Here is a 27,415-nt window from a genome sequence, read left to right as displayed (position 1 = left end):
TACCATATGCAGGGGGTACCATATGTACCCCCCATGTGCACCCCCCCTTCACCCCTGGGGGCCTGCAACGGGCCCCCAAACAAAAGTCTGTATGCCTTTGCGCGGCGGAAATGCCGCCGTGTAAAGGAATAGAACTCCAGACATCCTAATATGGCTGGCGGTGTCTGAGAGACACCGCCACCATATTAGGCCTTTTCCGCCGCGGTTGTAAGCCAACCGCGGCGGAAGCGCAGCAGACTGAAACCAGGACCCACCAGCCATCCTAATGTGGCGGTGGGTCTTTGGTGGGTCCGCAGAGGATTTTCCGCATCCGCCGAGCCGGCGGTGGCTTCCGCCGGCCCGGAGGATGCGGAAAATCCTCCATCGTAATGTGCCACTTAGTGTAGCTTCTGACTTTATAGCGTTTTGGGAACGTGCGTCCCTCCGGCCAAACATTTTTTGATAGGGCAATCTGCTGAAACCATTGTGGTGTCACTGTCTGTGTGATAGATCTGGGTTTTCCTATTTGCGCGTTTGTCTAATGGTTACTTGTCACCCCACCTGTGATCTGTCAATCAGTTGCTTCAGGCCTAGCACGCATGGCCTGCCTGACCACATATTTCTGACTCATGTTTGATGGGTAGGTCATATAGTTCGGATTCGTCAACAGCGGTGCGAGCTCGTTGTTATACGTACCTATATCATGACGTACAATGACATTGTATTTATCAATATTAACAATGGTATTGGGGGCAGAAAATTATATGTAAGATAGCTCAGTGAGTTTACCGTCGGCAGCAGAGTGTGTAACCAGTATGTTCTCCGCTGTAGACGAATACACTTACAGCAGAGTTCTATGCATAGTTCAGGACCCACGTTTGACTCAACAAAGAAAGCTCAACCGTTATCCTTTCTGTAGTCATCAACTGGAGGACCACTGAGCTAGACAATATTAACAAAGAATAATTATGAGCATTGAAAGATCATTTCTTGCATTAGGAGTTTTACACCACCAGTGAAATCAACTCCATGCAAAAACTAGAGGTAGCAGTGAATCCCTTTTTCTAAACTACTAGACATGTAGTGAGTGAGTGATATATGCTTTATTTCGATACGTAAATATCTTAAAAGCAATACATACATTAAGAAATACATTCACAAGGCCAAGAATAAAATACATTGTAATTTAAAAAGAATAAAACAATCGGGAACTATTACAATAAATATTTAAAAAAGAATTAAATTGAAATGGAAAGCCTTTTTGAGCGGATCACCCATGCCCATTTTAAAAATGTTGTAACACCACAGACAATGGGGGAGGATGTATCAGTCAGTAAGATACGGAGGGCCACCAAGTGCTGGCGTGTACCTAAAAGTCTACACAATGGTATGAGCCAGCGCCTCCTTGGAGCACAATAGTCCGGGCATTCAAAAAGAATGTGTGCCACCGTCTCCACCCGTGTCGAACACAAAGCACAGAAGGGCGAGGACTGGGAAGAAGATTTCCACCTGGACACCAGGTTACCTAGAGGTAAGGTACCCACTCTAAGCTTAAAGTAGAGAGCCCTATCCAGTGGGATAGAGATAAGGTCCAGATAAGGCTCATATGCAACCACATCTTTGATTCTTAGGAATGCTGCGGTCAAATTGCAGTGTCGAGGATTGCCAATGAGTTTGGAAGATACCCACTCCCAGTACAATTTCTTCAAGGTGGCTTTAGGAGGAGCAGAACGAGTAGCCCAACAGTCATCCAGACCCAGCTCCCCCAATAGACTCTTAACATCCCTTAACCATTTTATTCGGTGCCATCCCTCCATTGCGATCATCTCAGACAGGCCTGCTGCATATGAGGCTAGCTCGGGAACCCTCCACAAGCGAGCCCACAAGAGCAAAGGCCGGAGTCGCGCCTGATCCGCAATTGGTCTGCAGCCCAAGTCAAGAAGCACTGGGACTGTGGGCGTGCTCAATGGAACGGCCATAAGATCCTTCAGAAACTTACTTTCCGCTTTAGCTAGTACCTCAAGGTTTGAGGTGCCCCACAACTCCGCCCCATACAGGGCGGCAGTAACCCCTCTAGCTTTGTAGATGTCTATAACCGGGGAAATGCAATGTTTAGAGGATGAGCGATGTTCCCTGAGTAGGACACCAGTCACCCTTTTGTGGCTGAGCAGCATCTTTTGAATATGTGGAGTCCAGCCCATGGAATTGCTAAGGCGGATCCCCAAATAATCAAACTCACAGACCCTCTCCAGGGGAACAGTATTTAGAACCGGAGGGGGCCCTAGCTTTTTAGGAGGGTTCAAGGTCAGGAATTTGGTCTTGTCTACATTGATCGTCAAGCCCCTGAGAGATCAGAACTCCTGGAAGCGGTTGAGGAGCTTTTGGAGACCCCGGGGTGTCTTTGCGATGAGAAGGGTATCATCGGCAAAAAGCAGCGTGGGGATCCGAGTGCCCGCCAGGGACGGAGCATCTGCTGGTTCTTTAAGCAGGTGCTCTACCACGCCATTCACATACAATGACAATAGTGTGGGAGCTAACACACATCCCTGGCGGACTCCCCTACACACCGGGATCCTATTGGTTTTCTCCCCATTCGTGCCCCACCGCACCTGTGCATAATTGTCTGTATGAAGTTTAATCAAAAGAGACAGGATGTAGGGGGGCAGCCCCAGCCCCTGCAGAACCCTCCATCGCTCCTCCCTGGGTACTAGGTCAAAGGCAGTCTTCAGGTCAATGAAGGCCAGATAAAGACTGCCCTTGCCCAGCACCACCACCTTCCAATACAGAAGCATCAGACTGAAGGCCTGTTCGATCGTCCCAGTACCTGAACGGAATCCCGCCTTAAAGTCAGACAGTATCTTGTAGTCATCAGCCCATTGAAGGACCCTCCCCAAAATCACCTTCCCGACCACCTTTTGGGAAGAGTCGATGAGACTAATGGGCCTGTAATTAGCGGGGTTGTCCCGACACCCCTTTTTGAATATCGGGACAACCTCCGCCCCCTTCCAGGAATCAGGTACTAATGCACCCCTCACAATTGCATTTAGTAGTGTAGCGACCAGTTGTCCCCATTCCTTGGGATCGGCTCGTAGCAAGTCACCTGGTATCCCATCTGGCCCAGCTGCTTTTAATGGGACCAGGGACTTAATTACGGCCTCCACCTCCCTCGCGGTAAAGCCATCAATGCCACTAACAATAACATCATCCTCCAGGGAAAAAGGCTCACTAAGGTCCCCTTCAGGTTGGGAATACAGGGCCTCGAAGTGGTTATACCAGATCTGGGCGGGGATGTTACACGTAACCAGCGATACATCTGGCCTATTCCTTGTTCTAACCAAACTCCAAAAGCCCCTTGCATCCTTTCCCTTGCTTGCTACCAAAAGGTCTTCCCAAAACTTCTCCTCCCACTCCTTTTTCGCTGCCCTTAGGGTGTGGGAGTAATCCTTCCTAGCTGTCCTAATTGCAAGTTGGGACTTGGATTTAACTGCCCCTATCAAGGCTTTTTTCATGGTCCTGCATTTTGTCGTAAACCATCCCTGTCTATTCATGGGTTTAGTCCTGTTAGTCGCACCAAAGGAACTACTAGGTGAGATGAAAAGCTGACTTAGGGCCCTAGTTAGGTCACAAAAAATCTGCGTGGCCTCCTTAGGCGCATGGGACAATGAGCCTAGATTTCTCTGGGCTGAGGCCAGCAGTGCCCCTATGGCTGTGACTTTCTCAACAGAGAAGACGAGCTTGGCCCACTTCAGTCGCCTCCCACAGTTAGATACACTGGCCATCTGAGAGTTGGATGCCGACAGTGGTTGTAACCCAGCCTTGCCCTTGAGCCACTCAGGAGATAAGACAAGAGAGAGAAGATTATGATCACTCTCAATGGTCTGAATAATCTCCATGTCACTCAGGGTGCTCCATAAACATACGTCGAGAAGAATATAATCTATTCTAGACGTATGATTGGGCATGGTGTAAGTGTGTGCACCAATGAAATCAGATTTGGACCTCCCATTGACCGCCCTCAGATCAAATTCCATATTGAGTGCGTTGATCTGCAACGCCACTTGTGACCACCTTTTAATAGGGGGCAGAGTCAGGGCCGGAATCCCCTTTCTCGAATCCTCCTCTTCTATGCCCAGCATGTCATCGAGGGCTAGGGGCTCGAACGTACAATTTAGATCCCCCGCCACCAAAATGCACGATTTATTTGGCCGCTGCCTAAGGAGATCTTCCAAAAGAGCAATGGTGGGCGATTGTACGCCTCCCCTAGTGCCTCTAGCATAGATATTGAAGATGTCTAGGAGCAGACATCCCAGAGAATCCTTTAACGTGATGTTGAGGATATCAGATGAATTTGTGGGGTGCTCCTCCACCCTGCAAACTAAAGAGACGGCAACCCAAATGAGGAGACCACCCGAAGGGCGACCCCTCCCTGACAAAGGTGGGACAGCTGGAACAAAGTGGGATGAATATCCCACCTTATGACAGGGCTCCCTATCCCACGTCTCCTGGAATATACAAATAGAATATCCCTCAACTAGAGCATTCCAGTCAGGCAGCCCCAACTTCCTATCGATTCCTGCGATGTTCCAGCTGAAAATCCTGAGAACTGGATCCGCCACAGCTGGGTCACCGCCAGAGTCGAGGCCTCCTCTGCCCTCCAACGGGTCCTGGGTCGTTAGGCTGCCAACCCCACCATGCCTCCCGGGAAGCTGATTACTCTCTAGTATAGGGGTGGGAACTACTATACTTGGGGGGAGAGTGCCATAATCAATAGTCAGCCCACTCAGCTCAGTGGCATCACCTGAGTTACCGACTCCGAGGACCTCCCCTACGATACCGTCGGTTCAATATCCCGGTGGTCTCCACCCAGGCGATGGCCAGACTGCCTGAGGGTGGAATTGTGGGTTAGCAGGAAATTCAGAATAGGCAGAGCTATTGCTCCAAACCACTCCGGATTCTCGGCCAATCGGGGTAGTGATTGATCTTGGATAAAAAATAAGGTTAGGTCCACTATACCAATTCTCGGCCCCCCGGGATTTGGTTTAGAATTGCAGATGGTTTGTGCTGGTCTACTGTCCCTGAAATTGACCAACACGCAGTCTCCTTCCAAGTGCTTGTGACCATAACCCACCCATCCCACCCTTCTGACTCCTATAATTGATCCATCAAGGCCCCTAGGGAGGGGTCTGTTGGACTCTACGTTATAAAAAGAAGGAGGACCCCACACAGACTTATTGGGGACTGGCGGGAAAGTTAGCAAATCAAGAAGGAATGTCCCCACGAAGAATGGACAATATAAAAGTGTCCAACTTCAATGTGTATTTCCTAGAAAAAAAACTATTATTTAAAGGACAGCACGCCACCAATTGGGCGGGAAAGGCAAAGGTACAAGGTTTGGCGTTATACTTCTCCAATTCGCATTCGAGCTACAAGGTGTTATCACCGACACTAATATTTGAAGGAGACCAAAGTACAAACATTAATCATAAAACGACAACTCAAAGGGTTGCGAATATTTCGTCTTTAAATAAGTGACACCACAAATTAAGAAGTGTGTAGAGAAACCGGGGGCAGGTCTATTATTCCGAAGCCTTCAGGATTCCTTTTGCAAAGCATAAAGCAGTGCCCAGTAGTCATAAGAAATCCTACTGGAACAAGAATCAGTCCTGAAGAAGGTCTACCACCAGAATACCGAAACGCCGCGTCGACTTTTTTGATTCTTTTGTGTTTTTAATGTAACATGAAATTTTTTAAAAATTGTATGACATGTTTTTAAATATTGTGATGATGTAAAATTGTTTTTGTATCAAAATAAATTGTAACAGAGTTTTATAAAACGCATAGTGTGGGAATCATCTATCTTCTTTTATTCATTGTATTTTATGATTAATGTTTGTACTTTGGTCTCCTTCAAATATTAGTGTCGGTGATAACACCTTGTAGCTCGAATGCGAATTGGAGAAGTATAACGCCAAACCTTGTACCTTTGCCTTTCCCGCCCAATTGGTGGCGTGCTGTCCGTTAAATAATAGGTTTTTTCTAGGAAATACACATTGAAGTTGGACACTTTTATATTGTCCATTCTTCGTGGGGACATTCCTTCTTGATCTGTTGGACTCTAGCCAGTGCAACGTTTTATTTTTTAAGGCTTGAGGGGATTCATTTTGATCAGCCTTCAGGGTGGGTACATTTATAAGGACAGCAACATACGGTTGACAGTCTTGAGGCAGGTTCACAGGAGGGGATATTGGAGCAACTTTGGATGATGAAACTTTTGGGACAGCTTTTGTTAGTAGTGTTTGTGGTTGGATAGGAGCAGGATTATTAATCGAGGTTTTGGCTAAACAAGCCTGACTAGTAACTTTACCTTTATCCGTCCCCTTAGATGTTCCCTTTAATTTAGCAGGACCACTCCCCCCCCGGCAACTCGACCCGGCCCGGCTTCGTTCCCGGGGCTTTGGGGGGGCTTGGGGATACTTGAAACGACTTGCGCTTTTTGACCAGTGCTCCCAGAAGTAGCCACAAGCGGCACTAAGGGAACATTGTCAGTCAACTGAGAAGATACCAAAATAGCCGCAGTGGGTAAAACAGGCAAAGCCTGCTGGGGCTCCGTAGTTTTCCTATTTTCCGTGGGCCCTCCTTGACCCTCCTCCCTTAACCTAGAGTGCAGTTTAATAAGTGCTTTCAATGAGAAAAAGCTATCTAGGGTTGATTGTTCAAACTTATCTAGCCTATCACCCAGCCCTGTTACTCTGTCAACAATCGGGGACAACAATGTTTTCATCAACTCCTCGATTTGTGCAATAGTAACAGGGACACGGAGAGCTGGTGGCTGGTGGCTGGTGGCTGGTGGCTGGGAAAGGGAGCTGCACCTGCTATTTCTAGAGTAGAACCACTCCCCTTGGTAAAAGAAGAAGAATGTATTGTGCCCAAGCCCTCACCCGTTTTGGTACCTATGCCCTTGGTCCCTTGTTTCCTTGGTTTCTTGAACAGTTTCAGGGAACTTCCTTTACGTGGGCTAGCAATCCTTTTCCTTTTAGTAATTACAGGGATCTTAGGAGCCAACAGCGGGGTGCCCAGTGTCTTAGGATTATCCACTGTGGGGGCGGGGGGGGGGCAGACAGGACCTGCTATGGATACAGGGGATACAGTGGGAGACAAGGCCGGATTGCCACCATCCTCAGAAGGAGGTATGGATGATGCAGCCAGGCTCTCCAATCTGTCGATACTAGCCCTCAGAGATGCAACCCGCAGTTCGTCAGACACATGAGTAGTGGCTAAAAGGGGAGCAAGGTTACATACAGGTGACACTGCCTGGGCTAAGGGGCCCAGGGATGATCTTTTAGACGGGAGATGTTCCTGCGAAAGACGCCGCTCCGTCATTACAATCTCCTTCTTTATGACGGCAGCAACCCGTGTGATAAATTTGTCCATAGTACCTATAACATTACTAGATCCCACATCGCCCCCTCCTCTCAAGCTCTTCCCCGAGCGGGTAGACATTGTCACAGACTGTTAAGCAAGAGCAGATACCCTTAATAGCGTTAAATTATCCACCGGGTCCGGAGTATCGAATAACAATGTCAGAGGGGTAGCCCAGCCCAGCCCTAGACAGCCCTTGACTGCCACAGACTGCCCGCCCTTTGCCCGGGTTTACTCCGGCGCTGCCCGCGCGCGTCCCGCGATGCGGGAGGCTGGATCCTATTTTGATCACCTGTGGGGCGTGTCCTGGCGATGTCGATGTCCTGGCGGTAGCACGCCTCTCAACAGGCCAGGAGGTTTGTAGGCGCTGTAGTTTGCCTCACCCTGTGGCTCTTTTGCCCCCCAGCTGCGAGCGTTTCCCGCGAAGCGGGAAACGCATAGATGTGGCGTAGAGGTCCGCACGAACTGCAGGGGAACGTGGTTTCCTTCCAAAGACTGCCCCCTCAAACTGTCTGCAGGTCAGCACGGCACAGTTCTCTCCGCATCTTTATTATCTTCTCTCCATGCTGTCGACGTTTGTGTGAGAGCGGCTAATCTCCCTGCTACGGGGGTAACACAAGATGCCAGCAGCGCCGATGAACCAATGTGTCCCAAACGCCGTCCATCGATTCTCCCAGATGCTCGTTCTCTCGCGTACCTCCTCGGACATGCCTCGAGAAGCGGCTGCAGGCAAGAGCAAGACATGTAAACACTACCTTTAATGGCCTACCACTTCACTGTCCCTGTGTTTTATGAATAGATTTATACAATTTTGTGAACTTGAAAATAGACCTAAATTTGGGAGATTCAGAATTTTATTGCCTGACTCAACGTGTCATGGGGCTATTTACTAGATACATTTGCCTCAATGAAACTGCTTTAGTTAGTATGCCCTTTTGGCTAAACCCTTTTCTTTCATGTCTAATCCACAAACAGCAAATATGCTATGAAGAGATTCTCAGGATTTATTCATCAACACAAAATTGTACTCTATAATACCCAATGTCCCACTGTGGATTACTCCAGTGCTCATTCCTAGAGGTTATTGCCTACGGAAGTCACAGACAGGGAAGCAGAAGGGACAGGAAGTGATGACAATGTCCTAGTGTCCTTGTGTAATGTAACTGGTCCTCATGTAAAGTCCTCCAATACCTTGGCGTCGAGTTCGCGCTATATAAATCTGCAAAAAAAGTGTGAATCATTTAGAATACTACTAAAACAACATGTGGTGCGTAGTTTGTTTTAAAAATTATCTTGAAAAAAGGGTCTTGAGATGCGATTGGTCGGACAAAACCAAGAAACTTTTCAACAGAGTAGTATTTCTTTCACAAAAAAGTTCTCTAAATTGGGTGTTAAGGAGTGGAAGTTCTCTGAAGTGGTAACATCTTTCAAGTCAAATTTACTGAGATGTTCACACTGTGTTCAGTCATTGAATTCGTTTAGTGAGGGATGTATAATCTGATTTGCCTTTAAAATGTACAAATTGGGTCAAGATTTCAGTAAATTTCACTTGTAAATCTTACCAAAAAACGTATGTTTCTTGTTCCCTAAAGTTCCCTCAAGGCCCGAAACTTTCGAGCACGGCCTCCAGCAGATATCAGCAGCTTTCTCCGGAAGCTTTGAGAAGAGACCGGATTTCACGCCACCCCTCGGTTCCCTCTCAAGCCGTCGAGCTTTGAGGCTCGTTCCGCGGTGGGAGACAGGCTGCGGCTGCACTGAAAGGGATCCGATCCGAGGAGCTTCAAAGACTAAATGGAGCCATCATGTGCATCTAAAATGCAGCTCCTGTACAGACGACGCCACATGGGACAGCTGCTGAGAGACGAGCAGCGAGGGGCTTCAGTTCTGACTCTGCTGAATTAGGCATGGGCTACTGTCAACATGTGACATGTTTGTACAAAGGAAGCTCCAATCAAGGTGACGAGGGAAGAGGGGAAAAAATAAACCCGCTGTGAAGGATTTCAGACGACTCCAGTGATCCGAGCCGCGGTCGTCGTTCGCGGCAGTTGCCCTACAGCTTGGTGCAGACAAGACCCATCTGGAGCGTATAATCCCCTCCCCGTCTCCCCCCTCCACTGCTCACTGCGGAGACAACACACATGATCTAAGAGGAGCCGATGAACAGTAACGACAGACAAAGGATGCGGTTTAGAGACAGCTCCGGGGTGGGAGGGAGCTGGTGGAGTTGTGACCACCAAAAGACTTGCCTTGGAGATGGCAGTTTCGTTTCTAAGACCACTGCAGAGCGTTTGTGCCCCTACCCGGTCACCCACGCCCTATCCCAATAATGGAAACCCTCTTACTTTTTGGAAGAGTAAAAAGGCCACAGTTTATTGGCTGTTTATATTTAGGAGTGATCCATCATAGTTTCACTTTGTATTCAAAGTGACAGTTTTATATCAATCAACTCCAATTATCATTCACTGATCTCACCTTCAGTCGATCTGGAATTTCAGGTGGCTGCCCACTTCCGGTAGTTGAGCCTCAGTCAGTCAGGGACAGTGAACGACCCTTAACTTCCGGCGGCCGTGTATCAGTGCTCAGAATTTTACAAAAACTATGCTTCGTTACCTTCAATCAGGCATGCGCTCACTTCTGGGGGCCGCACCTCAGTTCACCATGCGCTCTTAGTTGCCCTCCGCTATCAGTGGCTGTGCTTCACTCAACTTCACTTCACCCACGCCTACTATATGACCATGCCACACCCTATCAATACACGCCCTTCCAGCTGAAGCGCACTGGCAAAACTGATCCTTCCCACCAATATTCCTAGGTTTTCCCCATGGCTGTGTCTTCATAACCTTTTCCACAGCAGTGTTTATCTTGGAACCAACTCTTCCACCTGGGCTGTTGACTGACCTGGTTGGAGTGGATCCGCTTCTAAGTTATGTATAGCAGGTGCTGCATTAAAAAGTAGAAAAAATGTTAGTTAATTCTGTAATATTCCTTGAGGTCTCTGCTCAAAGGACCTTTCATGCAAAAAACAACACAATTATGGAAGAAACGATTGATTAATCTCAGCCACTGGTAACCGCTTGGGCCACATTCTAGGCCAGCATTTTTGGGTCCACTGTGCCCTTATAGATGGAGATCCACATTATGCAACTCTGTGTTTCTGTTCTCCTCCAATAGGAACATTCCAGCCCAAATTGCTAGGCCAGGTTCCCGCTGGGCGTGAACACAAACAACCACAGGCTGGTTCCAACCTACTTGGGTCTCATCAATGAGGCATAGCTTGTGTCCTAAGGTCAGTGAGCACTGGAACCACATCTGGGCATACTCGGTGCACTTATAGCTTCTCCTGCAAAAATAACAAGGTGATGGAAGAAATTACTGAATTAATCTCAGCCACTGGCAATCACTTGGGCCACAGACATGCATTTTTCTAATCCCTACTGTGCTGTTCTGAACAGAGACCTGCCAAATACAAATCTGTCTTGATCCTGGTCCAGTAGGAACAGTCCAGCCTGAACTGCCAGGACATATCATGCCATTGATGCGCTCTTTTTTCAGAACCGAAGAGAAGGTTTTGGAAAATTTGGAGTGCGGTAGGGATTTAAATATCTTCACCTCCCCATTTTACTGCTTGGGGTGTGGGTGGATTTACTGTATCAGCCTAAGATTGAGAGGTGGTCTCGGGTCCTCCCATGGCTTAGTAGACCATGTGTACCTGCTGGAGCCTGGGCGGCTGGGTGGTCTCTCGCCCACCCGCTACTCACCACTAACACCCAGGCTATTGATGTCACCCGCAGGGATGTGCAAACCTCAGTGGGCTGTGGCATTCGGTTCATCGTCAAGTTTTCTCCTACGGCTTCTTTGCTTCAAATATATCCAGCACATATGATCCAACACATCCAAATTGCAGATGTCCCGTTGGGCTGGAGGAGGGCATGCAGTTTATGTGACGCTCTATTTTTATTTAAGAAACGTCTCCTATGTGTTTGGTTTTCATGATATCAGTGAAAAAAATGTGTTTGCCTGACTGTAAATTCTATGCGTGTGCTGCCGACCGTACACAAACCGATAGCTGTGGGCTTTTCTCCTAGGTGCCTGTCCATCTGTATCCATCAGGAACATCTGGTCACCAGCACGTGACTCGGAGCCGGCCAATGCTGGCCCAGACCACTGCAGTGCGGGTCCGAGAGTTAGACCCCTGCGGGGTTTCACAGAGAAGCTAACGTATGCATTCATTTAGTAAGCTATGTTTTATTTAATGCGTGCTGCATGAGTAAACCGCGCGGAGTCCACGGGAGCAGGTCCTTCTGCTAATTAGGCTTGTTAACCCATCTGTTCAGCAGTTGAAACCAGGATATAAGCTTCTTTGGAAACAAATAGAACTCTAATGCTGAGCGAAATTAATAATATAGGTTCAGAGGTAAAAGGCTGCTTGGAGAACCCGAGGGGCTGACACTTCACCCCTACTCTAACGGGCAATATTGAAGAGAATTCACTGAGCGCGTGCATTGGAGGGGCTGTCAGTCTTCCGTTCTCAGGACTGCGTGTGTGAGGGGGGAGATGCGAATCAATAAAGACGGTACAGGGAAACAACTTCCTCCTGCTCGGCCACACACCTTGAACAACATTCGCCATAGAGGCGTTTTCAAATTAGAAACTGCAGAAGCCAATGTGCTCGTCTTGGCTGTGTAATGCACAAGGCAGTGGAAGAGGGGTGCAGGGCAAGTCCACTGCAGCAGATTGTAGGGCACAGAGATCCCGAGGGTCACACACGATCGGGCCAGATGCAAGAGTAATGTAACATAGATGTTGATTATCTGCAGCTCACGAATATTTTTGTTTTCAGTACTCTCATCTCGATCACATAATGTGTACTATTATCGCAGGAGAATTTGTCTGCGGATAAATGTGTCGTGGAAGTGGGCTGTTACAAGGGAAAGGTACGAAAGATCATTTGTGAATAGATGGTGAAAATGTGGACCTCATGTTGGAAAGCTTTGCCATTTCCGAGTTTTTAATGGGACGGCCCTCCTCGTGCAGCACGTGTACAGCCTGCAGTTCTCGCGAGAATTATAAGTGCGGCACAAGAAGAAGTGTAACTATACAACTTAAGCAACCTTTAGTGGGAGATGAAACCTAAGGATTAGTGGAAGGATGTTGAATTTATTGAATCCACTAACCTTTTGTGTGGCTGACCACGATGACAAGGCAAAAAGAGAGGGAGGACGAGTATTGTGCTGCATAGATAAAGGTGTGTTCAAAATTGGTGAACTTTTGCAAATGTGACAAATATTCAGCTTTAAAAAGTTGTAACAATTGCCACTTGCACAAAATCTCATCAAAATCTCATTAAAAATATTTCACAAAATAATATTTCTTTTTTTTTTCTTTTTGCACAAATATACTCTTAAAAGTGGGGTTGGGCTGTTTTCCCACATCCCAATATATTTGCCAAGACTGCAAAATATTGCCTTAATTGTGTGAAGCTTGCAAATATATGCAATGACTTTGAGAAGTTTGACCGGGTAGACCCAGCGAAACTTTGCACACCCTCACTAGTGACCTCAATAACCAATAGAAAAAGAGAAGTTGTGTTCCTTCTGCCTACATGGCCGATAAGGCATCATTTTGAGTGGTGTGTCGAGTCCTAGAGACCACATCTCAAGAAGAATCTAAACAAATGTCAGTCATTACAGTGAAGTAGGACCACAAATGATGCATAGTTTAAATCTTAACCATTTCATGGGATTTTCAAGAACTGCTGTATATCGTATTAAAGAAAGGGGGAAAGGCCCTTTTAATTTCTGAATAGAATAACACAGTAAAAGAGGTGACACACACTTTTAAACAGGAGCACTAGAAATAGATGAAATCATTATAGTTAAGCAAATGTAAAGTGGTCAAGGACTTGGGGTATGGTTTAGAGGAGACAGGAGTTTTGATGAGGAGAGTGTGACATTTGTGTAATTTCCACAAGCGTAATTACATGAAATCGGCAAAATATGTTGTGTACTTACACAAAATGTGTCTTGCGCCTTTAACATGATGCAAAGTCGCATTTCATGCTAAAAAGAAGCATGAACACTCGTCACTCACCTGATCATCCATTCAGATTATGGTGTGCTACGCTTCTCTCCAGCCTGCTCCTGCCAGCAGTCCCCTCGGGTTCCCTTGACTATCCCATTGAAGATTGACCCTCTTCCTGTTCACCTCTCCCATTTCCACCTTTTGTCTACTTTACATGTCCTCGTGTTATTTTGTTTTTCCCCATCCTTTGTGAGTTTTTTTTGTCAGCCCTCACCTCCCAAGTCATGGCAGAGGCGGTTTTGGGACCCGGGTTTTGCGCTGGCATGACCCTGTGCAACATCTTTTCTGAGGAAGTGGCAGAGTTTGAGGTTTTTTTGGGTGCTGCACCACATTTTTCTCATGTGGGTGGCAGGCCCGGCAAGGTCTTCAGCTTCCCAGAGAGGAAGTGCAATGCAGCATGCACTGCCTCATCAGGGTCATCCTCACCCAGAGTCAGGCGATGAACTGCTGGGCTGACCAGGTTGATCGCAAGCCGGACCTGTTGGATCCTCTTGGCTTTGTGATGGCAGCACTGACAGATAATTGATATTTACAATATTTAAAAAATATTGATTAATTTGCATAAGCCACAGTGTAGCATTAAGTTAAGTGAGATATATATATATATATATATATATATATATATATATATATATATATTCACTTAAAAAACCATAGGTTTCAGGCCTTATATAGTTAGGAATTAGCATTTAAAAAACCATTGAAATCGCTCCTATATAGTTAGTTGTACTAACTATATTTCGCGCACCCGCAATCCACTGCTGATGATGTCACATATTACATCATTCATGACATGGTCAGTGACATCACTGATGACATCACTGATGACATCCCACTGATGACAGCCCTATAGTGAACAAGATTCATTTCAGAGTTGTAATACGTTGGTGCCATTCACATAAATACATTAAATAGTTTCCCCTAAAATTTGTGTCCACCATCTAAAATAAAAAAACACACACACAAGGTCTGGCACTGTACACAGTATGGTTTTCTTTTTCTACAGTGTTAAACCATATGTTATATTTTAATTATTTTGTATATACAATTATGCAAATGTGTCTTAGGTCTGCATAAATTACTTTATATATTTATTACATATTACACATTGTAGTTTCCTCGGACTTCGTTTGTGGGGAGTGTTTGTGGCCCAGAAGGAACAGAGGGGTATTTAAGTGAAGGTGACAGGAGGACTGGGAGTGGAGTTCCACCAAGTCACATTGCCTGGAATTAGGATGCTCTTCTATGGTGAACAGAGGTCACATGGGATGTCAGCACAGGCAGTGAGGAAGCCAGGTATGCTTAGGTTGATGGGCAGAAAATCAAGAGACAGGTTGGAAATTATAATTGGTTTGGCTCCTCCATGACTCTGTTATTGTAAAGTCTACATCTCTGTGAGGTGAAACATTTGCAACCTCACAGGCAGCTTTAGTGTGACACTAGCAAAAATGTATGAAGCTAGTGGAGAGCAATATTATTTGTATTTAGTAATTTATAAGACAGGGAACTATTTTGAGGATGGAGATTATAGGAGGATAGGATGAGTTACTCAACCACAAGATTGTTTTCCTGAAAATAATTAAATGTGCTTTAGCATTATTGTGTAAAATGTTATTAACCAGTGTCTTCTTTTTCTTTCTTTCAGGACCATATAAGAAGAAGAGAAAGACCAAGGCCAAAATGTATTCCAGCGCCAAGGCTGGTGGTAATGACACCGTAGCCACCAATGCTCAAAGAACTCCCTCTGGTGCTGTTAAATTAAGTATATTTATTTAATCTGTTTAGATGTAATAATCTATCTCACTTAATATGGACAATGGCCTTCTTTATTTCTATTGTTTGTATTTTTCTTAACTGGTTTCATGTCTGTTAATTGCCTGTGTTTCCTTTTATATTCACTTCTGCTTCAACTGACGACATCCTCCTCTCCCTTCAGCCCCTTCTTTCCCACCATTTTTCTTACTGTGGCAACAACCTCTCACTTACCCGTTTTTACATGCCTCCTCTCCATTCCCTCATCCTTCCTTTACTGATTGAGTTCCTGTTTTTTTCCTAGCCATTGACCCACAAATTATCAAAAAAGGAATTGTGTTTGATAAAGTGGGATCTCTATTTTTTCGAAATGTAAAAGTAATCCTTCCAAAGTGATACTTTGGCTAGCAATAATTTCAGATTTGTAAGGTGTTCTTTTATAGCGTGTGCAAATACTACGGTTGGTAGTGGTGATATTACTAAATAAGTGCCTTTGTATTGTATTCATTAAGCACTACTCATTTTCCTCCATGTTTTATGTCACAGTGTGTGCTCATATATTTGCTCTACTCTCTGTTCAGAGTCCTCACATATCTCTACTTTTGTCTCGCTCCTTGTCTCGCGTTGTGTGTCTCGTACTATACCATACGTCCACGTCAATATTTGTTTACCTCTAAGCTGTGTTCTTTATTCCTGGCCATTTCTAAGGCTCTAGAATTCATTGTACTGTTTCCTGATTACTGCCGGGCGGCAGGGCCCAATATATCCAACTTGTACTTACTTCTCTGTGATGCTTTAATCTCCTATTTTTTGGCAACCATGTTGATTCTGGGCCCCAGCCTCTGCTTCACCAGCCCTTCCGCTACAGCCACTCATATACTGGTGGTGATCCACCTGGAGTTCTTCAGCAATCTGCAACACCATTCTACTGCGAGCTGGATGTTTCTTTTTGGTGTCAGACAGTCCTCAAGTCAATCAGTTCTGGCACATTGGTAACACTTTTTTCAGGACCTCACCGGCAAGCTAATCTAACAGCGAAGTCCTCCATGCCATGTGTTTCTTCACTGCTTTGCTTAGAGGGCCTGGGCAGAGCCTACTACTTTTTGTTCTTTCTTCACTTTCTCTCAATGGACAATTCCTTAACTGTTTCAACACCAGTGCGAATGCATAACTCCACGTTTGCTCCCTAACCATATGCTTTAACCACTTCCCTTGTAATTCCGTTTCCGAGAGCGCCTGGCGCTCGTTCTCTATCACTATTCTGTAACCAGGCTCATTGTAAAGTAGCCCCAAACTATTCTGTAGCCTGCCTGAGTTTAAAATCGGCCCAAGCTATAACTCTATGGGGCATAGTCTCAAGGAACTAACGCTGAGTTATCTGCACTTTATCGCAGCGAAAGTGGCGATAAACTATCACCCCATTCACAAGCAGGTGCTAACAGCCCATATCACCAGTTTACTTGCGATAACAGCTGCAAAAAACATCACCACAGATGACCCCCGCAACTATCACTAATGAGATGCAGAGTAGGAGTTCCCGTGCAAAAAGCCACGACAACACCACTCCGCACATTCTCAATGACCAGCCAGATCGGCAATTAGATAACAAAACATAAGGCGCGTTAGCTGCATGAAATTAACACCTGCTCTGACCTGGTGTAAAGTCGGATGATAGCCTGCACAACAAAAGGGAGCCAAGGCCAAAGCCACTCCTGAAGGGCAACAGATGCCATGGAGCCACTGATCATGCAGGCCGGACACCCAAGAGGGCCACAACACCCACCACCACCACCCCAATAGCGTAGCACGATAGCGTAGGGGTAAAAATGACTATTCCCACTCCAGTGAGTGCAACAGTAGGGAAAGCGCTGGATAGCGGAGGGGTAAAAATTACTATTCCCATTCCAGTGAGTGCAACAGTAGGGAAAGCGCAGTCTAGGGTCATCCTGATGTTATCTGTGACCACAAGCAGGGCTGATTCTGTGCTGTATTTGGGCCTAAAGCCTGACTGGGAAGTATCTAAGCTACGAGTGTGTTTGACATGGTTGGAGAGATATTTATTGACTTGCTTCTCCAATAGCTTGCTCAGGAAGGGAAGAAGCGAGAAGGGACGGCATTCGAGAAATGCGTCAAAGGAGCCTTGGTGTACCTACGGTTAGGCATAACCTGTGCTGCTTTCGATTCTGAAGGAACGTGACCCTCTCTCAATGAGAGATTCAGAAGACACTCAATGGGAGTGGACAATTGACAGGCCAGAGAGGTGAGAACTTTGGCCCGGATAGTATGTAGGGGGAGCCTGATTTGACAGTGCAAAGCAGTGTTTCTACATCTGCCAAGGTCACAGGGAGGAAGCTCTCTAGCAACTCGGAGGTTGCCTGTTCTGGCTAATCAGAAGCCATGATGATCAAAGGATGGCTCCCTGATGGGATAATTTTTTCATAGATGAGCTCTATTTTCTGCGAGAAATATTGTGCGATGTTATTACAAAGCGGTTGCAAGGGGTCTTCTAGATTCTCGCAGGGCCTAGGGTTAATGAAAGACTGGAGGATACGGTAAAGAATTTTAGGAGCATTGCCAGTCTGGTCTAATTGAGATGTAATGTGAGCTTTAGGCGCAGCCTTTACATTTTTATGGTAGCCAGACAGAGTGACCAAGAATAGGTCTTTATTCCTCTCGTTATGTGTACTGCGCCAGCGTCTTTCATGTTTTCTACAAAGTTGTTTCTGAGCTCGGAGCTGGGGAGAGAACCACGTAGTCTGAGGACGCCTAGGGAGGTTAGGAAGTGATTTCAATGGTGCATGTTGGTCAATGGCGCTAAAGACAGCAGAATTGTATTTGGCAAGAGTATCCTCTATGTTGTCCAGTGCAGTGTCCCAAGGCACTAAAAAAGAGGCTTGAAAGCACTCCGGGGTGACTTTCTGCCATTGTCTGCGAGTATGGTAAGTGACAGGGTTGTATCCTTTCATCTCCCTTGGACCTTGAATGGAAAATTCAATTGACACATGATTGTTGAAGAGGGAAACATCGTTTACAACTCGAGGATTACATTGCAATGCTATTACATCGTGGTTTTCACAAAGCAAGTCGTTACAACGACTTGCGCTAGATGGCACTCTAGGACAAGGAATAGTATAATTTACTATCCTACACCTTCCCTACTGTACGTGGACTGGAGTTGGAATAGTAAATTATACTACTCCTAAGTCCAGCCCCCTCCAACGCAAGTCGTTGTAACAACTTGCGTTGTAAAAACCGTGATGTAATGTACCGCGATGTAAATGTATGCGTTGTACCGTCATACATCCGTTGAGGAGGTTCACACAAAACACTGGGAGAGTTGGAGAAAATGATATCCCGTGTGTGACCCGCTGTGTGAGTGGGACCTTCATTGAGTTTAGATAAGCTCAGGAGGGCTAGGTCTGCCAGAAGTGTCAGTGCGTCAGCGTTGGAGGTGCATTCACTGTGGATGTTGAAATCACCCAGCAATAAGATCAGGCCCAGAGGCCTTACACTAGCCCCGATTTGGCACCCGCTGAGTCATCGGGCCCCAACCCCGCCCTCTCCACACGGCATATAAACCTGCAAACATCCCTAGATGGGGCGAGAGTGACGATACCTGAAGTGATGTAGAGGGTGCCTTCAGCAGTTCGTGCCATCATCGTTTGCTGCAGCCCAGAGGAGCTGCTGACTTACCTACAGTAATCCTCCTCAGAGCCCTAAGAATTCAAATGGTGCTGGCGACCCGATTGCTCAGCGACAACGACCTGGGGTGAGCAATATTGGTTGCTGAGTGGTGAAATACTACAGTAAACTGGGGTCATTTGGTGGACAGGGGGTCCGGCAAGTCTGATCCTTTTAGCGGGGCCTAATCCAGCCGCCGCATCGCCTGTCTCCATGGGCAAGGACAAGCCAGGCGCAGCCGGTTCCAAGCAGAGTACCCTGGACCAGTTCACCTCTGCACCGGGCGGTTCCACAGGTGATGATACAAGCGGCGCACTGCCGGACAATGCGACACTTCTGGCAGCCATCACTGAGGCAAGGAACACTCTGGACGCTAAAATTGGTGCGGTGGGATCCGAGGTCTCCTTCCTTCATCAGGACCTCAGAAGGGCTGTGTACTGCATTACTGAGGCAGAGACGCGCGTGTCAACAGTTGAAGATGCCGTACCCACCTGACAAAAGAAAGTTAATAAACTCACGGTGCTAACACAGGAACTGGCTTCCCGGGTCGAGAATGGGAAAGGCCGCGCACAATGCAACAATTTGCGCTTTATCAGCTTTCTGGAGGGATTGTAAGGGCACGTCCATGACCAGTTTCCTTACACAATGGCTAACTGACCTTCTGCCACCCGACAACTTGTCGACCTGCTTCGTAGTGGAACGGGCACAGCGCGCCTTAATGAAGAAACCACCCCCTGGAGAAAACCCGAGGCCCGTAATCGCAAAGTTTCTAAACTATGCCGACAGAGATTCCATTCTTCAATTCGCCAGGGCTCAAAAAGATAAGCTCCAGCATGACTCTAAACACATAATGATATTCCTGGATTATACTCGGCTGGTGCAGCAGCAGCGCCAGTCATTTATGGAGGCGAAGCGCAGGCTACGACACTTGAATATTCAGTACATGCTCCTTTATCCAGCCCGTATGAGCATCATATACAATGCCAAATCCTACTTTTACGACACCCCAGAGGCAGTCTTTGCCTGGACTGATGAACGATCGCATCTGAAATTGCGTACCTCACTGCCAATGGAGTCAGACTCCTCTCAAGATCTGCACAGGAACAGACCCAAAAGAAACAAATCCAAAAGACGATACAGATCAGGCTCTGCCAGATGCTCCTCGACCTGGAAGAAATACCCTCATACGGATAGCTGGTATTGATCCTCTACAAAACTAGGGCCAGAATGGCAGCCAATCCATAAGTCTATTTGCTCAGTATAGACCACAAAGATGGCGTGGATGTTCGGCCGCACACTTCCTCCCACCCCAGACACTTTTATTGTTTGTTAGAATTATATTGGTGTTATGGGTACCTTTGGCGGAGGCGTCCTTGGTCCCTATTTAGAACCAAGTCCTGTGCACAAGTTTTAGAGTATAGGTTTCAGTGTAAAACCCAATTTTCAAAGTATTTTGCGTTCAGAAATTATGAAGGTCGACATCAGGGGTATCTTAAAGAAGATTACTTTATACCAAGTGTTTTAGGTCAATACAGAAAGAAAACAAGCAGACACGTGTTTTGTCACAAAGAAATTAACTTGTGACTCTTCAGGGCTGGGAAGGACACAAAGCATAAGGTATAATACAAAACGGAAACATATAACCAGAAAAAAGGGGCACAAAAAACGAAACAATAGTGAAGGTGAACATTCTGAAGGCACCCATAATTTCGTGGATACCCTATTAGAGTGGTGCAGAAAGAAACAAAATCGTGACTTCACTGCACACAAATGAGAAGCGTCTTGCGACATAAAAAAAATACTCCTTATGATTCAGGAGGTGGTAAAGACGCCCTATGAAAAAAATAACATTACCGGACTTTCCTAATTTGGTATGCCTATCAAGTGAGGGAATATTAAAGACATATATCCCCACAAGGTATTATTGAGTGCAAACGGTGGATTGGTGTTTCAAGGTGACTTCATGAACATGATAAGGGTGTATACAGCATGCCAAGATAGTATGAAAAGTACGGTAGGCACATAATAGGAACAAAAACAAAATAAACTAAATTAAAATAACACTTATTGATATGTAATGCGGCTTACACGACCTAAATGTATGTTAAGGTAAGCATTTAACAAGAAAAACAACAACGAAACATGCCTTGTCGATGTACAACTATCATTATTTTTAGTTGTCTAACAATGTCATGAGGTCATGGCAAGAGCGGATAAAGAATAAAAAGTACAGAGTCTACCTGTAGGGAAAGACAGTCCGTGGTGTGGGAGTCTAAGGAAAAAAGTGCAATACAAGCATTTAAAGGGGAAAAACGTACGTTAACTGAAGGTTAACAAAAGGTAGAGTCTAAAAAGGGTAAGATGCTTTGGTACTCACCGCAGTACCAGTGATATTTCCAGCCCGGTATTGGCATGGGTTCATCAAACGGAAGACGCAGGTTTCTGGTGAGATGGATAAAATGGGAAGGCAAATGTGTCGCTCTTCCCCGATGTTTAAAGTGAATACATAACACAAAAGAGCAGACGTGTACGTCTGTGTTGCAGGGAGACCTGTAAAAACGGAAAGAAATCAGAATGTACAAAAAACCACTAAGTAGGGTGCAAGGAAGGACTGATGGCATGTGAGTAGCGGGCTTACCTCAGCTCCCTGGTTCGGGCGAGAATAGAACTGACACGAGTTCATATGTTGGGGGTCTCGGGGTATCTTCCGCCGTGACAGATGCTCCGTCTTTCAGGCAGTATCGGGTGTGGGGGGGGGTTCATTAGAGTATTATGTTATTATTGTTTTTTGTTTCTATACATGTGCAGAGGTCTAGTCTGGATCCCACCAGCCTAGTCCTAGTACATTCAAGTCTTAGGGTTAGATGACAACTCAACAGAACATTCCTTCACCTGGGGATTTGACCATAGTCTCATGGAACTTCAGTGGCCTACTCAGCAAAGTGAAGAGGGGTGCCATTCCTCACCAGGCCAAACGCTATGGTGCAGACATTCTTTCTCTGCAAGAGACACACCTGCTGGGCACTAAGGCCCCCCGTCTCTCCAGATTTGGATATCATACCGTATATCATGCAGGGTTCACTAGGGAATCCCGGGTGGGCTGCCATTCTCATACACCGCTGCATGCCATTTGAACACACAAAGCATTAGCTACACACTGGTGGACGTTATGTCTTGCTCTCAGGGACACTGTTTGGAGAACGCATACATCTAGGCAGTATTTATGCCCCCCACGCCGTTAGGCGCCACCTTTGCCGAAAGGATAACTCGCTTATGGGGAGAATTACCAGATGACCTGACACTCCTGGTTGGAGACTGGAACAACACCATGACAGCAATAGACAGGACACGCACATCAGAGCAAGCTCTCCTGACAGACAGAACTAAGCACCACCTGTTGGCCACCACCTTGGGCTGGTCAGATGTATGGCGCGAATTCCATCCCTCCGAGCAAGGTTACACATATCTGTCCGCAGTCCATGGATCTTCATCTTGTTTAGACTACATATTCATCCCACACAGATATGTACATAGGGTCTCCCGTGTGTCACATCTCCCTCTGGGCCTTTCAGACCACTCCCCGGTTCAGTGTCTACTCCGAGTGCACTCACACACACCTCCATTTTGGAAGAGGATGTCTCCCTGGCATTTGCGAGAAACAGAGTATCGGGAGACTCTGTCCTAAGCGATCACGGAATATCATACATATAACAAGGTATCAACCCCCTCTAAATGCACTCTATGGGAGGTCATGAAGCCTACCATACGTGGGGTGGATATCAGTTTTCGCGCCATGGCCAAATGTAACCGACTGGCGCAACTATTGGAGTTAGAGGACCACCAGAAGGTCCTAGAGGCAGTGTCTCACTGACCCAAATCCCACACTAAAAGGCACCCTACTACAGGCACAACAGTCCATACACCATCATCTCATGGGCGAGGCCAAAGAAATTCGGTTAGCATCTCAACATTGGATCTACCAAATGGGGAGATAAATCTAGCAAAATGCTTCATAGACTATGCCAAGCAGAGACGTCCCCTGCCAGAGTACCAGTGCTTCTGGACGATAGTGGGGCCCTGTGTTCATCTCCTGAGACAGTTGCTGCAGAGTTTGCAAGCTATTTTTCACTTCTATACACGCACCAGCAGCAGTTATTGGAGGCCGCTAAAGACACATTTTTGAGTGATTTTCGCCCCGTAGACTATCAGACTAGGCACAAGACCTACTTGATGCTCCAATCACTATTGATGAACTGAGTGCTGCACTGGCAGCCATACACCCAAGCCGGGCCCCTGGACCTAACGGTTTTCGTATGGAATTCCTTAGATCGCACATGAACATACAGGGCTCCCACCTACTCAGTGCCATACAGGAGGCTGCCGACTAATCCCAACTCCCCCTGGAGTGGTGACATGCGGAGATAGTCTTATTCATAAAACCAGGATGCCCGCCAGAAGACCCTGCATCTTACAGACCTATCTCTCTTATTAATTTTGAGCCTAAGCTTCTGGGCAAGGTCCTTGCTGACTGCCTTTGATCCTGTATACATAATCTGATTCATTCTGACCAGTCAGGTTTATGCCGCACCGCACCGCACTGCTCCACACAACATAACATCAGACGCATACACAAGGCTATGGATAGAGCCCGAGGCTCGGACACCCTGCAGCCATGCTGCTTGCAGACATTGACAAGGCATTCGATTCCATAAGCTGGACATACTGCTTTTGCCTTCTAAATGCCCTCAACTTCTGCCCACGTTTCCTAATGTATGTGCACCTCCTCTACCCAGGGCTTACTGCCTCACTTCGAGTTGCCGGCCACCGCTCTGCCCCATTTCCATAATGCCATGGTAAGTCACAGGGTTGCCCCCTGTCGCCGCTATTGTTCGCCCTTGCCATAGAACCCCTGGTGGTGTGGGTGCATGGCGACCCAGTGCTCAGGAGCTTTGATTGGGACTCGTCTAGATCAGACTGCATTACATTGTACGCGGACGATGTCCTTTTCTTCATGACCGACCCGTTGTTTTCGGGGCCCATATTTTGCAGATCCTGCACGTTTTGGTCAAACCACAGGGCTCCAAATGAACCCCACCAAGTCTGTACTATTCCCAGTGTGCGGGCACCAGGGCAGAGAAAAAATGGGCTGAACATTTGTTGTGTGCAACCACAGGATTTCAGTACCGAGGCATCTTTATGTCACCGTGCCCACCGACTTCGTGGGCTAGTAATATCAATCTTCTTCTCAAAAGCCTTAAGGATGAGACAACAGTCTGGTCTTCTCTTCCGCCTCCTACGCGGCCTCCCATCTGCAAGTGGTCAATGAATTGTGGTAAAATTCACCATCGGACCCAGGGTTTGCCTTGGACCACATGGCAATGGGAAACGTTACACTCCTCCAGCTTTTATATAGTGCTCCGAACTTAGATTTCCTGCGCCCAGCCAGCACCACTGTAATCCGACTATGACGGGCTATGTCAGACAGATGGGATGGCATGGCCACCAAACTTAGGCAACCCGCTGTGGCACGGCACTATGCTGCACTCGGTGGTGACTCTTGTGGGATTTCGTGGGTAGGACATCGTGGGAATATCCACCTTGGGGAATATGGTATGAGGCACCGCTTTGAAATCGTTTCAACAGCTCCAGACATAGTTTTGATTGCACAAAGACTCAATTCTTTAAATATCTTCAGCTTAGGCATACACTCCCCCATACTACAACTGACCGACATCTTGCCCGAATTCCATCCCTTAGAAGGGCGCTTAGTGATGGGTGACATAGGTGCACCTAAGATCCGTCAGATCTATCAAACCCTGACAACACGCAACCATACCACACTACATAAGACCAGAAAGGCCTGGGAAGGGGATATACCTGACATAACAGATGATGATTGGGCAGAGGCCTTGGCTAGCCCCAGAGGTGTGGTGATTCCACACATTACCGCCTCATATAGTTCAAATATTTACACCGTGTATGCTATACCCGATTCCGACTTTGGAAAATAAGTGCCAGCCAATCCCCGGTGTGCTTAAGATGTGGGACGGACGATGGGACATTGATACATACAGTCTGGGAATGTACTGCATTACAACCGTTCTGGCAGAGGGTGGTGGCTTGCCTGAGTGAGGTGCTGTCGTGGTATCTGCCACTCGAACCGAAGTTGCTGTTATTGCACAGCACGGATAGTATTGGGGGGAACCGATACAAACAGCACTTATTGTTCTTAGCGGTTACCATAGCTAAACAAGATATTGCTCAGCAGTGGAAAAGTGAGTATCCGAAGAAGATCAGCCGATGGAAAAAGGCCATAGATGAATGTATGAATGCAGAGATAGTGGTGTTTCAGACTCGGGGATGCCCCCAGAAACATAAGAAAATATGGCTAGGGTGGCGGATTACCGAGGCATAGAATTACCTCCCATCATCACTTCAGACCCATGATAAGCTATGACCCCGTACTGAGATTGGACTCTATATAAACGAGAGGGTTACGTGAGCCCTTCAGACTACATATTAAATTCTGTGTTTATAATTTGGGGGATTTGGGTGGATCTGCGCAAGGTTGTTATTGCTGCTAACAGAAGTTTTTCAGAAACGACGATCAGTAATTTGTAACGTCACAAATATTCATCACTGTGTATCCTTTGGGTTGCAACCCGGCATATACCACGTAAAATCAAGAAAATCTGTTGTTAAAGAAAATATATGAGGATTACTAAAGTGAGGCTATGAGAAATGATACCATGCTTATGCTCATCAAAGATTTAATTGTTAGGAAATGGGCTTGGGAAGGATCTCTTCCAATGGAGTTTTTGGGAGGTGAAAGAAGAACGATCTCTTGAAAGGAATTTTGTAATGAGAGGTGATAAATTGTGCCACGTGTGAGTATTAGATCTATACTTTTTCTAATGTTACATAAAGGACATCTAGGTGATACTAATACCAAAAGGATTAGACTTTTCAGAAATTGATTTTGGTGGCCTTAAATAGTGTCGGTGATTAGCAATTTGATTGAGAATTTCTATGTTTGTTCTAACTCCTATAAAAAAAAATCAGCTCCTTCTAACCAGTTCAGTGTCCTGAAAGACCTGTGGAATTTGTTTGGAGTTAAGTTTTTAGGCCCATTTCATCATTTGAAGTGGTATACAGAAACATATAATTTTATTGTTTGATTATTTTTCCAAGTGTATTGAGTGAACATTTGTGGATATATCAAATACTAGACGTGCATTAGAATATTTTCGTGAGTGTTTCTGCAGAGAGGGCTTTCCTAAAACCATCATCTCTGATAATTGTGTACAATTTGTTTCCCTTAAAAGAAAAGTCTTTCTTACCAAGCACAACAATAAGCACAAATGCATGTCACTATACTCTCCAAAATCTATTTGCTTTGTAGAGAGAATTAATAGAATAATTTGTTATGGTGTACAAGTAGTATGCCCATGTTACAAAAACAATTCAGAACTATCATTTAATGCCACATTCATATACAGGATACTCACCTTTTGCTTTGCTCAGAAATATAATCCCTACTTCTGATATAAATCTAGGGCCTCATTTATGAAAAGTGACGCATTGCTGCGTGAAAACAGCGATGCGTCACTTTTCATTGCGCCCTCCTTGCGACATGCTGGATGCGTCATATTTACAGTGTGACGCATCATGTCGCAAGGAGTTACAGATACATCATTATTTCTGACGTATCTGTAGGCGAAAAAATGACGCATTGCTGGAGTGTGTCACAATAGTGACGCAACTCCAGCAATGTGCCCTTTCACATGGGGCAAGCCCCATGTGAAAGGGCCTGCATCAGTCTTACGCCTGCTGTGAGGCAGGCATAAGATATTGACACATTTGCCTCCTAGAAGTAACACAGTGAAATCTCTGAGGTTTCACTGCGTCACTCCTACGCGGCTTACTTGCGTCAGAACGCCCACCCGGCATACATTATACCTGGCGCAGGTATAATGTGGCGCAGGGGTTTACAAAGTGATGCATATACCAAGATGAGTCCCTTTGTAAGTATAACGCACCATGGCGCATTTTTTACACTGCAGGGTCGTCACAAAAAGTGATGCACCAGTGGCGCAAAAGTGACGCAAGGGCTCATAAATAAGCCTCCCAGTATGGTTGACCAAGAACAAAGAAGAGAACGTTGAGGGACATGCATGTGTGGGCTAGGAGGAAAGTCTTTTGAAAACAAGAAAAAATTAAAGAACGGCATGGCAGGAAATTTGGTTAGAACTGGTGATACAGTTAAAATTAAATACCCTTTCTTCAGGATCAAAAGTATTTTAAGGTTTATCCCTCCTCATACGTTGGTGAGACCTAAGGGCCTGATCACAATGGTGGTGGTACCACCACCATCAGGCCATCAGTGGTGGCCCCTCTGCCACCAGCCCACAAGACTGCCCGCCGCATTAGGATGCAGCAGTCGGAGGCATCCGGCGGAGGAACCATTCACCTCGCAACCGACTGTCTCAAGGAGTCTGTCGGA

This window comes from Lissotriton helveticus, chromosome 7, assembly GCF_964261635.1.
Source record: "Lissotriton helveticus chromosome 7, aLisHel1.1, whole genome shotgun sequence".
In the NCBI taxonomy this organism is placed as follows: Eukaryota; Metazoa; Chordata; class Amphibia; order Caudata; family Salamandridae; genus Lissotriton; species Lissotriton helveticus.
Note: the sequence above shows the minus strand (reverse complement) of the source record.